Source organism: Puma concolor, chromosome B1 (assembly GCF_028749965.1).
Source record: "Puma concolor isolate L17-30 chromosome B1, mPumCon1.1.hap2, whole genome shotgun sequence".
NCBI lineage: Eukaryota > Metazoa > Chordata > Mammalia > Carnivora > Felidae > Puma > Puma concolor.
In genome coordinates, this window is record NC_141670.1 from 37,933,132 (window position 1) to 37,941,570 (window position 8,439).

Genomic DNA, 8,439 nt, shown 5'->3' on the forward strand with positions numbered 1-8,439 from the left:
AGCAGAAGTGATGCCCAACCCATTCTAGCCTAAGCTTCGAAGGCAACCTAAGCTTGGAAGCTTCCAAATGTATATTCCTGGGGGCCCTGAGCTGCCAAGTAAAAAGCCCCTCTGGTATGCTGGAGAGATCATCAGACTGGGTCAGTCATCATCCATTGAGCAGGAGTAATCCTGTTGTCCCAGCTAGGCTCCAGCTAAGTGCAGCTGATCCAGCAGACCCCCCCTTTGAACAGGGGTTTGCTTCCCCCCATCCTGCCCTTCCAGAATCCTGACCTCAGGACCATGAGCACATTAAATGGCAGTGTTTTTAAGCCACTAAATTCATGGTGATTTCTTATGTGGCATAAAAATAGCCATTCTCTAGCAACCCCATTACTTGCTGCTTCAACAAGCCTCTCTCTGTCCAACAGGCTAGGAGTAATAGAAAAGCAGGACTCTTCGAAATGTGTGGGGCTAAAGACTGCTTTAGCTGTAGGAGGGGCAGCAAAGTAGAGAGCAAAGCCTTCTTCCTGCCCATCTTCCCCTGAAGTGTTGAGGACACAAGCCTTTTCTTAAGCCCCCAGACCTACTTATTATTTTAGAAAAAGGGGGGTGGGGGATGAGAGAGAGAAAGAAAAAGAGAGAGGGGCTCCTCCTCTCCAGAGAACAAGCAGCTGGAGCCTCAGCCTGTCCAGTACTAGGAGCACAGTCTCAGGGTCCTCATAAAACCAGGAACATAGTGTGCACACTTGCGCCTGTGAGGTGGGAGGCAGAGCGGCCACTGTCCCCAGGCAGCCTCTGCATCAGGTGCTTTCTGAATCATATGAAGAAGGTCACACTGCCTCCAAATTTCTCCCCAACCCAGGCATCACAAGTCCTGAAATTTCATCATTTCATTCATTCATGTGAACATACATGTATTTATTCAACACACATTTATTAAGTTCTACTTTATGCCAAGCCCTGTTCTAGATACCAGAAATACAGAAGTGAACAAAAATAGTGAAGGGCCTTTCTCCTTATGAAGCTTATACTCTGGAAGTAAATCAGATGATTTTCAATTTAGATAAGTGCCATGAAGGAAATTAACAGGGTGATAACAGGCATTGGTGGTACTGTATGGAAAGGCAGCATGGGGGAAATTGGCATAGGAAAAGGAAGGTTGGAAAACCAAAATGTCCTCTTATGTCAATATTTTGGGAGACTGGGTCATCATCCTTTCCTAACTTGGACCTCCCATGCCCACCCCAGTTCCCTCTCCTGGGAATCTCCCCTTTCCTGGGGGCCTCCACAGACACCTTAACAGGGGACTTACAGTGCTTCTCCCACCTCACCTTCTCTCTTACTGCCCCAAACATCTCCTACAACAGCCCTCACCTTCCTCTCCCTCAGAAACAGTTCCTCCCATCACTTCCAATGAAGATCACCAAAAAGCCTGAAACATCAAATGTCCTTCCACACATGAAAATTATAAAGGAAATTTTGGGTCAGAGTGCCTGGATTGCTCAGTTCGTTGAGTGTCCAACTTCAGCTCAGGTCATGATCTTGTGGTCTGTGGGTTCAAGCCTCACATAGTTGGATAAGTTACTTAACTTCCCTGTGCTTCAGACAGTTGTTTTTGACAATTAAATGAGATAATGCCCACTGAAAGTTAAAGTATTGCTATTATTTTTATTACTACTATCATAATTTATTGCTATTATTATTATTTGTTAGTATAATGTCACTGCTTCCAGCTATGCTGAACTACACTGGTGCCCAAGACTCTTAGCAGCCTCAGCAAAACCCCACCCCTTGAAGAACAGCTGTCTCCCCCACCCTCAGCTTTTCTCCCCAGCTCTCAACTCCAGAAAGCTGGCTTGTGGGGTAAAACCCCTGGGAGAGACAGAGGGCACAGCTGGGAGAAGAAAGGAACAAAGAGGGAATTGCTAGGGGGTGTGGTGGAGCAGGTCTGTGCTGGAGCCAGCCTGTGACACTGACCAAAACCCCATGCCCAGGGGTACCCAGTTACAATCCTATTCACCACCCCACTAAGGGCAGCCTCTCCAGTGCCAGCACCAGCACACATTTATGCACACACCCCAAGTCCCCATTGTATTCTCCCTTCAGGGCCTGCCACCCCCTACCACCTCAATAAGGGCTAATTGAGTTGTAAGTAGACTTAAGATGGTGTTTGTAATCAGTGACAGGTGAGACAAATTAAATTCCTTAAACCAAAAGTAACAGGACGGTTTGAGCCATCAAGACCCATCAGCTGCTGGCACTCTCTTGGGCAGTGGGGGCCCAGAGCCAGGCGGTACACATATAGCCTGAGCGTTCAAGGTCCAAAGTTCCCTTTGCTTGACCAGTTCTTCCAGGCAAGAAGACAGAGGTACAATAGAGCAGGCTAGGGGGTTAGGGCAAGGGGGCGCTGGCCATGCTAAGCAGAAGGGAAGTTAACCTTTACTGGGCTGGGGGCTAGATGGCTTCTCAAGCTAGCATCTGCATTTACCACATAACAACCCTGTATTTTACATATGATAGAACGGTGGCCCCCAGTGTGTGGGACATAATTGTAGCCACAACACAAGCTCTCACTTTTTAAAAAAAAAAAATGTTTGTTTTTGAGAGACAGAGCATGAATGGGGGAGGGGCAGAGAGAGAGGAAGACCACAGAATTCAAAGCATGCTCCAGGCTCTGCACTGTCAGTACAGAGCCCAATGTGGGGCTTGAACTCATGAACTGTGAGATCATGACACAAAGTCTTAACTCCCTCACCTCCATCCTAGTCATCACCTGGGGCCCCCTTAGAAGAGGTGTGGCTATGGGCTAGGAAGCTATCTGGAGCCAAGAGCAAATCTCAGAGAGGGACTCAGCTGACAGTTGCAGCCACTACACTCCCAGCAGGTGGGAAAGTCTCTTCCTAGAGGGGGGGATCTAGGCCATCCACCATGGTCTACATGTTCCCTGCTCTGTCTTCTCCCTCTCTTCCCTATACCCTTATTATTGCCACCCACCCTCCCACAACACTGCACCACAAGCAAAAGCATTATGGATGGCGTGATATCCATCCTAGTCCTAGCGGTCCCACCCTCCAAGCCCTCATGGATGACACCAAGACCAAGCTAAGAGTGCTGTGTAAAGCTGAAATACAGGCTACCTTCACAACTCCCTTCTTCCTGATTCCAAAATAAAATTGTAGAGATGCTCAGTAATGCTTACTGCCAAGAACCAAACTTGTTTATGAAGTTGGACAAATTACAGAGGAGAGAAGGAACATATGTTAAATATCTCCAGTGTGCCTAGCTGACATACACTTTTTAAAGATCCCTGGATATCTCCAGCAATTCTCCAGTGGTGGAACTTTAGGCACATGCAGGGCAGCTGGTCCAGCCAGAGTTAGGGTTGGCAAGGGAAGGAGGTCTAAGGGGGATTGTGCTGTGTTGTGTCGTGTTGTGTTGGGTTGCATAGAGCCAGGCTGCCAGTTCACCTGTGGTTAACCTCTGAGCAGTGGCCTCACAAGCTGGCCCAGCAGCAACATGGCCACAGTGGATGTGGCCTGGATGGGGAGTCAGATTTCCCATGGGTCTCCATTGCCAGTTCCCCCAAATGACCTTGAGCAAATGTCTTAACTCCAAGGACCCTGGCTTTCTGTACCCACATGGTCCTGGAGATCTGGAGGGTACATGGCAAGTCTCTTACCCTATGGCTACCTGGTAAAGCCATCCCAGGTAGTAAATGACAGAGGAAGTAGACATTTCCAGACTATTGTGCTCTACACAGAGGAAAGGAAAAAGGTGTAGAGACAAATGACTGTGACAGTGGGGAGGCTGGTCTGGGGAGAGCTAAGGGCTCTCCACACAACAGCCTAATTAGGCAAGCAGAAATCATTAAGGCTGCTTCAGCATCCTAGAAAGAAGGCTGGAGCAGGACTGGGCTGGGGAAGGATCTCCTGCTTTGTGTTCCAAAAAGGGCAGGCATAGTAACTGTCCCTCCTTTCTCTCAGAGTCACAGAGATGAGGGAGCCCAGCAGCTCTGAAGCCTGTGAGGAAAAGCACATTAGCTTACGTGGCTTCAGGTCCATGTCCCACAGGAGCCATGGCAACTGTGATATATGGTATCCCCATTTCACAGGCATACTGAATGACGGGGACACCGCAGAGGTCCCCCGCATGGCTAACGACCTTTGGAACACTTTCTCCTGGTTCCCCCTTGGTTGTCTCTCTTCCTCTTGTGCTCTAATCTGTATCTCCTGAGCTTACCCAAACTGGCTTCTTTCCCTGGAATGCTAGTGGCCAAAATTTATGAAAGGAAACTTCGATGAGGGCTGTTCCACGGTAACTAAGAGGGCCTGGGTTGTGGGTGGGGATGTCACCCCCCTACCCCTTGGATCCCAGCACCCTCACTCTGACCTATTAGGACACCCATAGCAGTGGGGTTGAGGGGTCTTACAGTAGCCATTTACAGCCTGCAAAGACCCTCATGCCTCAGGTCGGCAGTGCTCTTACTGCCCCATTTCCTAGAGGCCATAAGAAGACAACCACATTTCAGAAGCAGGGACAGAAATGACCTCAGGGTCTGTGCTCTGGGCCAGGACATGTCTTGGTACTGCTGCCTTCCTGCTGCTCACGAGCCTGGAAGGAGTCGAAATACATCTTCCTTCCTGGTTTCCTTCAGACTGTAAGCTCCTTGAGGGTGCTAATAGCTTTCAAATCCCAACCACACCCTGCATAAGAGATGAAGTCTGTTAGCATTTACTGAGTGGAGAAAGAGCTGGGGAAGAGAGGGAGGCAGCTTCTGCACTCAGGGCCAATGTTAGGCTGAGGAGACTGACACAGGAGTAATCATGAGGCCGACTTCACAAACAGCTGGGGTAGGGGGGATCCTGGGAAAAAGGAGATTGATCTGTCTAGTCTTTCCATTTCATCATGTGGTTTCAGTGCCCTGGTCACACCTTAATTCCCATGGGGTTAGTCATGGTGATGGGGGTTGTGGAGGTGGCACCAGGGCTGGTCTCCTCTAGTCACAATAGACTGCTCTGGGCTTATAGGGAGGTCCTTGCGAAACTATGCCGAGAAGAGTGGTATGTGAACAACAGAGGCCCCACAACTTCAGCTTTGGTCCCCCAGGGAAGTCCGGAAACTCTCCAGCTTGTTTCCTGCTTAGTTAAATAGGGACAATGCCACCCACCTTTTAGGGGTCTATTACTGTACTAGGGCTGCCTAACAAGCACCCCAAACTGGGTGTCCTAAAGGAAAGGAAATTTATTTTCTCACAGTTCTGGAGGCCAGAAGCCCGAAATCAAGGTGTTAGGTTAGCAAGGCTTCACTCCCTGTGAAGCCTCCAGGGGAGGATCCTTCCTTTTTTCTTCCAGCTTCTGCTGGCCCCAGGTGTTCCTTAGCTTGAGGCAGCATCACACCAATCTCTGCTGGCATTTTCCCCTGGCCTCCTCCCCTGTGCCTTCCTGTCTGTACATGTCACTCTCAGTGTCGCTCTCCTCTTGAGGACACAAGTCGTATTGGATTAGGGGTTACCTCACCTTAACCAATTACATCTGCAATGATCCTATTTCCAAATAAGTCACATTCTAAGGTACTGGGGGTTAGGACATTAGGACGTCAATATCTCTCTTTGGGAGACACAATCCAACGCATAACAAGAGGTGTTGGGAGGACTGAGATCAAGGGCATTAACATGTTGGGGGGGGGGGTAGCTAATCACCACAGCCCTTCATGCCCAGCGAAGACCGAAACAGACCCCAACCAAGAAGAGCTGCAAGACAGAGGAGGAGGGTTCTGGGGAGTGTTTAGGGAGAGCGCTTTAACTCCGGGTGTTGTTTAAAACCGCCCTCCCATTAGGAAGGGGGTGGGCCCCAATGGCTAACTCACTCTAAGCAACTTGATTTTCCCCAGAACAGACACAAGTCCCAAGAGTGGGGAACTGGGGCCTGTCCCCCTTTGAAGTGCAAATGCAGGCCCCACTGTGCAACCCCTGCCCTGAATAATCAGTGCCTAGCATCTGCCATAGCCGGTTCTGCCCCTGCCGGAAGTGCGCCCCGCCAGCTGCTCCTGCACTCCCGGGTGCCCCACTGACCGAAGTCAGGTGGCTGGAAGGATCAGCCCCCAGGCAGTCCGGGTAATCACCACTTAGTGGGAGAGGGAATTAAAAAAAACAGCATTTAATGTGCTGGGCAGCAGCTGCGGTCCTGTTTCACCATTTGCTTAGATACCTGCTGCCCCCGCAGGACTGTGGTGACGGGGGAGGGGAGGAAGGGCTCAAGCGACTCTTTGTTTAACGGGCAGTTTACTTCCAGGCAGACTTGGTGGCATCTGAGCTAATTTATAAGATGGGGACAGGATATTTGATGGTTTTGATAAGAATCAATGCGTGAACTTGGGGATAAGAAGGCACAGGGGGCCCGTTGGCAGAAGGGGCGCTCTAGGGATACCATTTGGCTCCACCTCAAACCCCAGGCTCAAAGTTAGCACCCAAGATAAGTCAGGGTTCTGCTCCAAAAGCCTGGGACTAGGAATCCGCACAAATATGGTGACCGTTGTTGGTACTCAGCTTCTGTGGAGCTTTGGTCATGGTTAATTAATTTGAGCCTCAGTTTTCTCATCTGTAAAATAGGAATCAATGCCTACTGATCCATCATGAGAAAGCATATATAACACAGTGCCCATCAATAATAACATTTAACAGACTCTCCCCCTAGGACAAAGGTTTAAGCCCCAGAACCACTGTTGCAGGATTCTTTACCTCAAAACCTGGGATTCCTTGTCTTGCCACTTTGAAGAATGAGGAGGTGGACACAATGAGCAGTAGGGAGAAGTTTATTAGAGTATAAACTCAGAAAGTAAGAATAATAGGAAAGCTCTCCTTACAGAGAGGGGGCGTTCGAAAGTGAAGGCCCATGACTGTAGGTAAAGGTCTTTGTTTTATAAGGTTCCTATCAGCACCCCTTCCCTTCTCCCTCATTCCTTCTCAGGTTCTAGCCTTACTGGCAGGATAACTCCAGGTGCTGGATTGTCCATTCCTGATTGGCTCTATTCCATTGTGTGAGGAGTCAGACTAGTCATACTGTCCTTCTTATAACATAAGTTTTATGGTTTACCTTTTTTAGCTAGGTATTTTGATTGTTGAATTCCTGAGGGGATCCTGAGTGGGAGTAGGTAGTGTCTGTTACATTCTGAAGAGGGACCTTATGTCTGAAGGTTTGGCTGTAGTTAAACACTCCCAGCATTGTCCAAAAATATGTGTTTTTCCCCACCCAGGGACCTCAGGTCCTAACCTTTCCCTCTCTGTCTGTTTTATCCTATCTTTCCCTATTATACCACCCCTGGAAGGTGGGCTAAATAAAGTGTGAGGAAAACATGAGGCAGTATAAGGCTCAGGCTTGGTGCTGAGACATGCAGGAGACATGATTGTTCCCTTCCTTCTTTCTCCTTCCATCCCCTTCATCTGTTCTTTCTCTACCCTGGTCACTTTACTACTGCCACTACAGATGGCAGGGTCACTTGCCTCTTTCAGGGTCATCTGTCTTGGCTGAGGTTAACAGGGCATGGTCCCCTAACAGCTCCCAACCTGAGGGTGAACCAGGCATTACCTGAAATGCAGGGCCCACCCAATATTTTACATATTTGATGATCAAACCATGAGCAGTAGTGGCTGGGCTTGTGGTCTAAGGACCCAGCCAGAGCTCGGAAGAGGGCTCCCTCTCTTAGGCTGTCCAACTGCTGCCTGGGGCTGGGCCAAGGCTGTCTTCTGAGAACTTCTTCTTGGGGAAGGGCACCTTCTCTTGGAAGGGACAGTGCTGTGTCACTGAAACTCTCTGGAGCCTATAGTGTAAAGCCTTCTTGGAGCTGATGATACATGCTTCTGTGCCTTCCTGGGCCCTTCAGGAGCCACAGGATCCTGTCTTGCCTTGAGGTTATGAGGATTCCCTAGTCACTGCCACCTCTGCCTGCTGAGCCCTGGTCCTCAGTGGGTATCACTAGCAGAAATGAGAGGTTTTCTTGGTCAGTGGGATAGTTGGACCTCCCTGGTCCCACACAGCCACCCCCCATGGCAGCTCTCTTGAGGTTTCTCTGCTGTGGTGGTGGGTGGGGAGAGAAGGCAGTACTGAGTCACTATGCTTTGCTATTTTGTTTTCCTCTTTTGCAAAAAGTTGCCAGTCCTGACCCTTCTTCCCTTAAACAGTTTTATTTAGGAATGCAATCCTAAACAAGCCCACTTAGAAACTTGCATGACTCACCTTTATGGCTATAGGTCTCATTTTTCTAATAAGACTTAAGGTCTTATTCATGACCTTCTTACCAAAAAAACCATTGTCTTTGGAGAACAAACTGTGAATTAAACCCAGGTCAATTGTGTACTATCTATGTGACCTTGGGCAAGTTACTTAATATATAGCTTCAGTGCTGACATTAATAAAAATGGAAAGTATCTCACCAGCCATACAAGAGATGTATTAGCTTCCC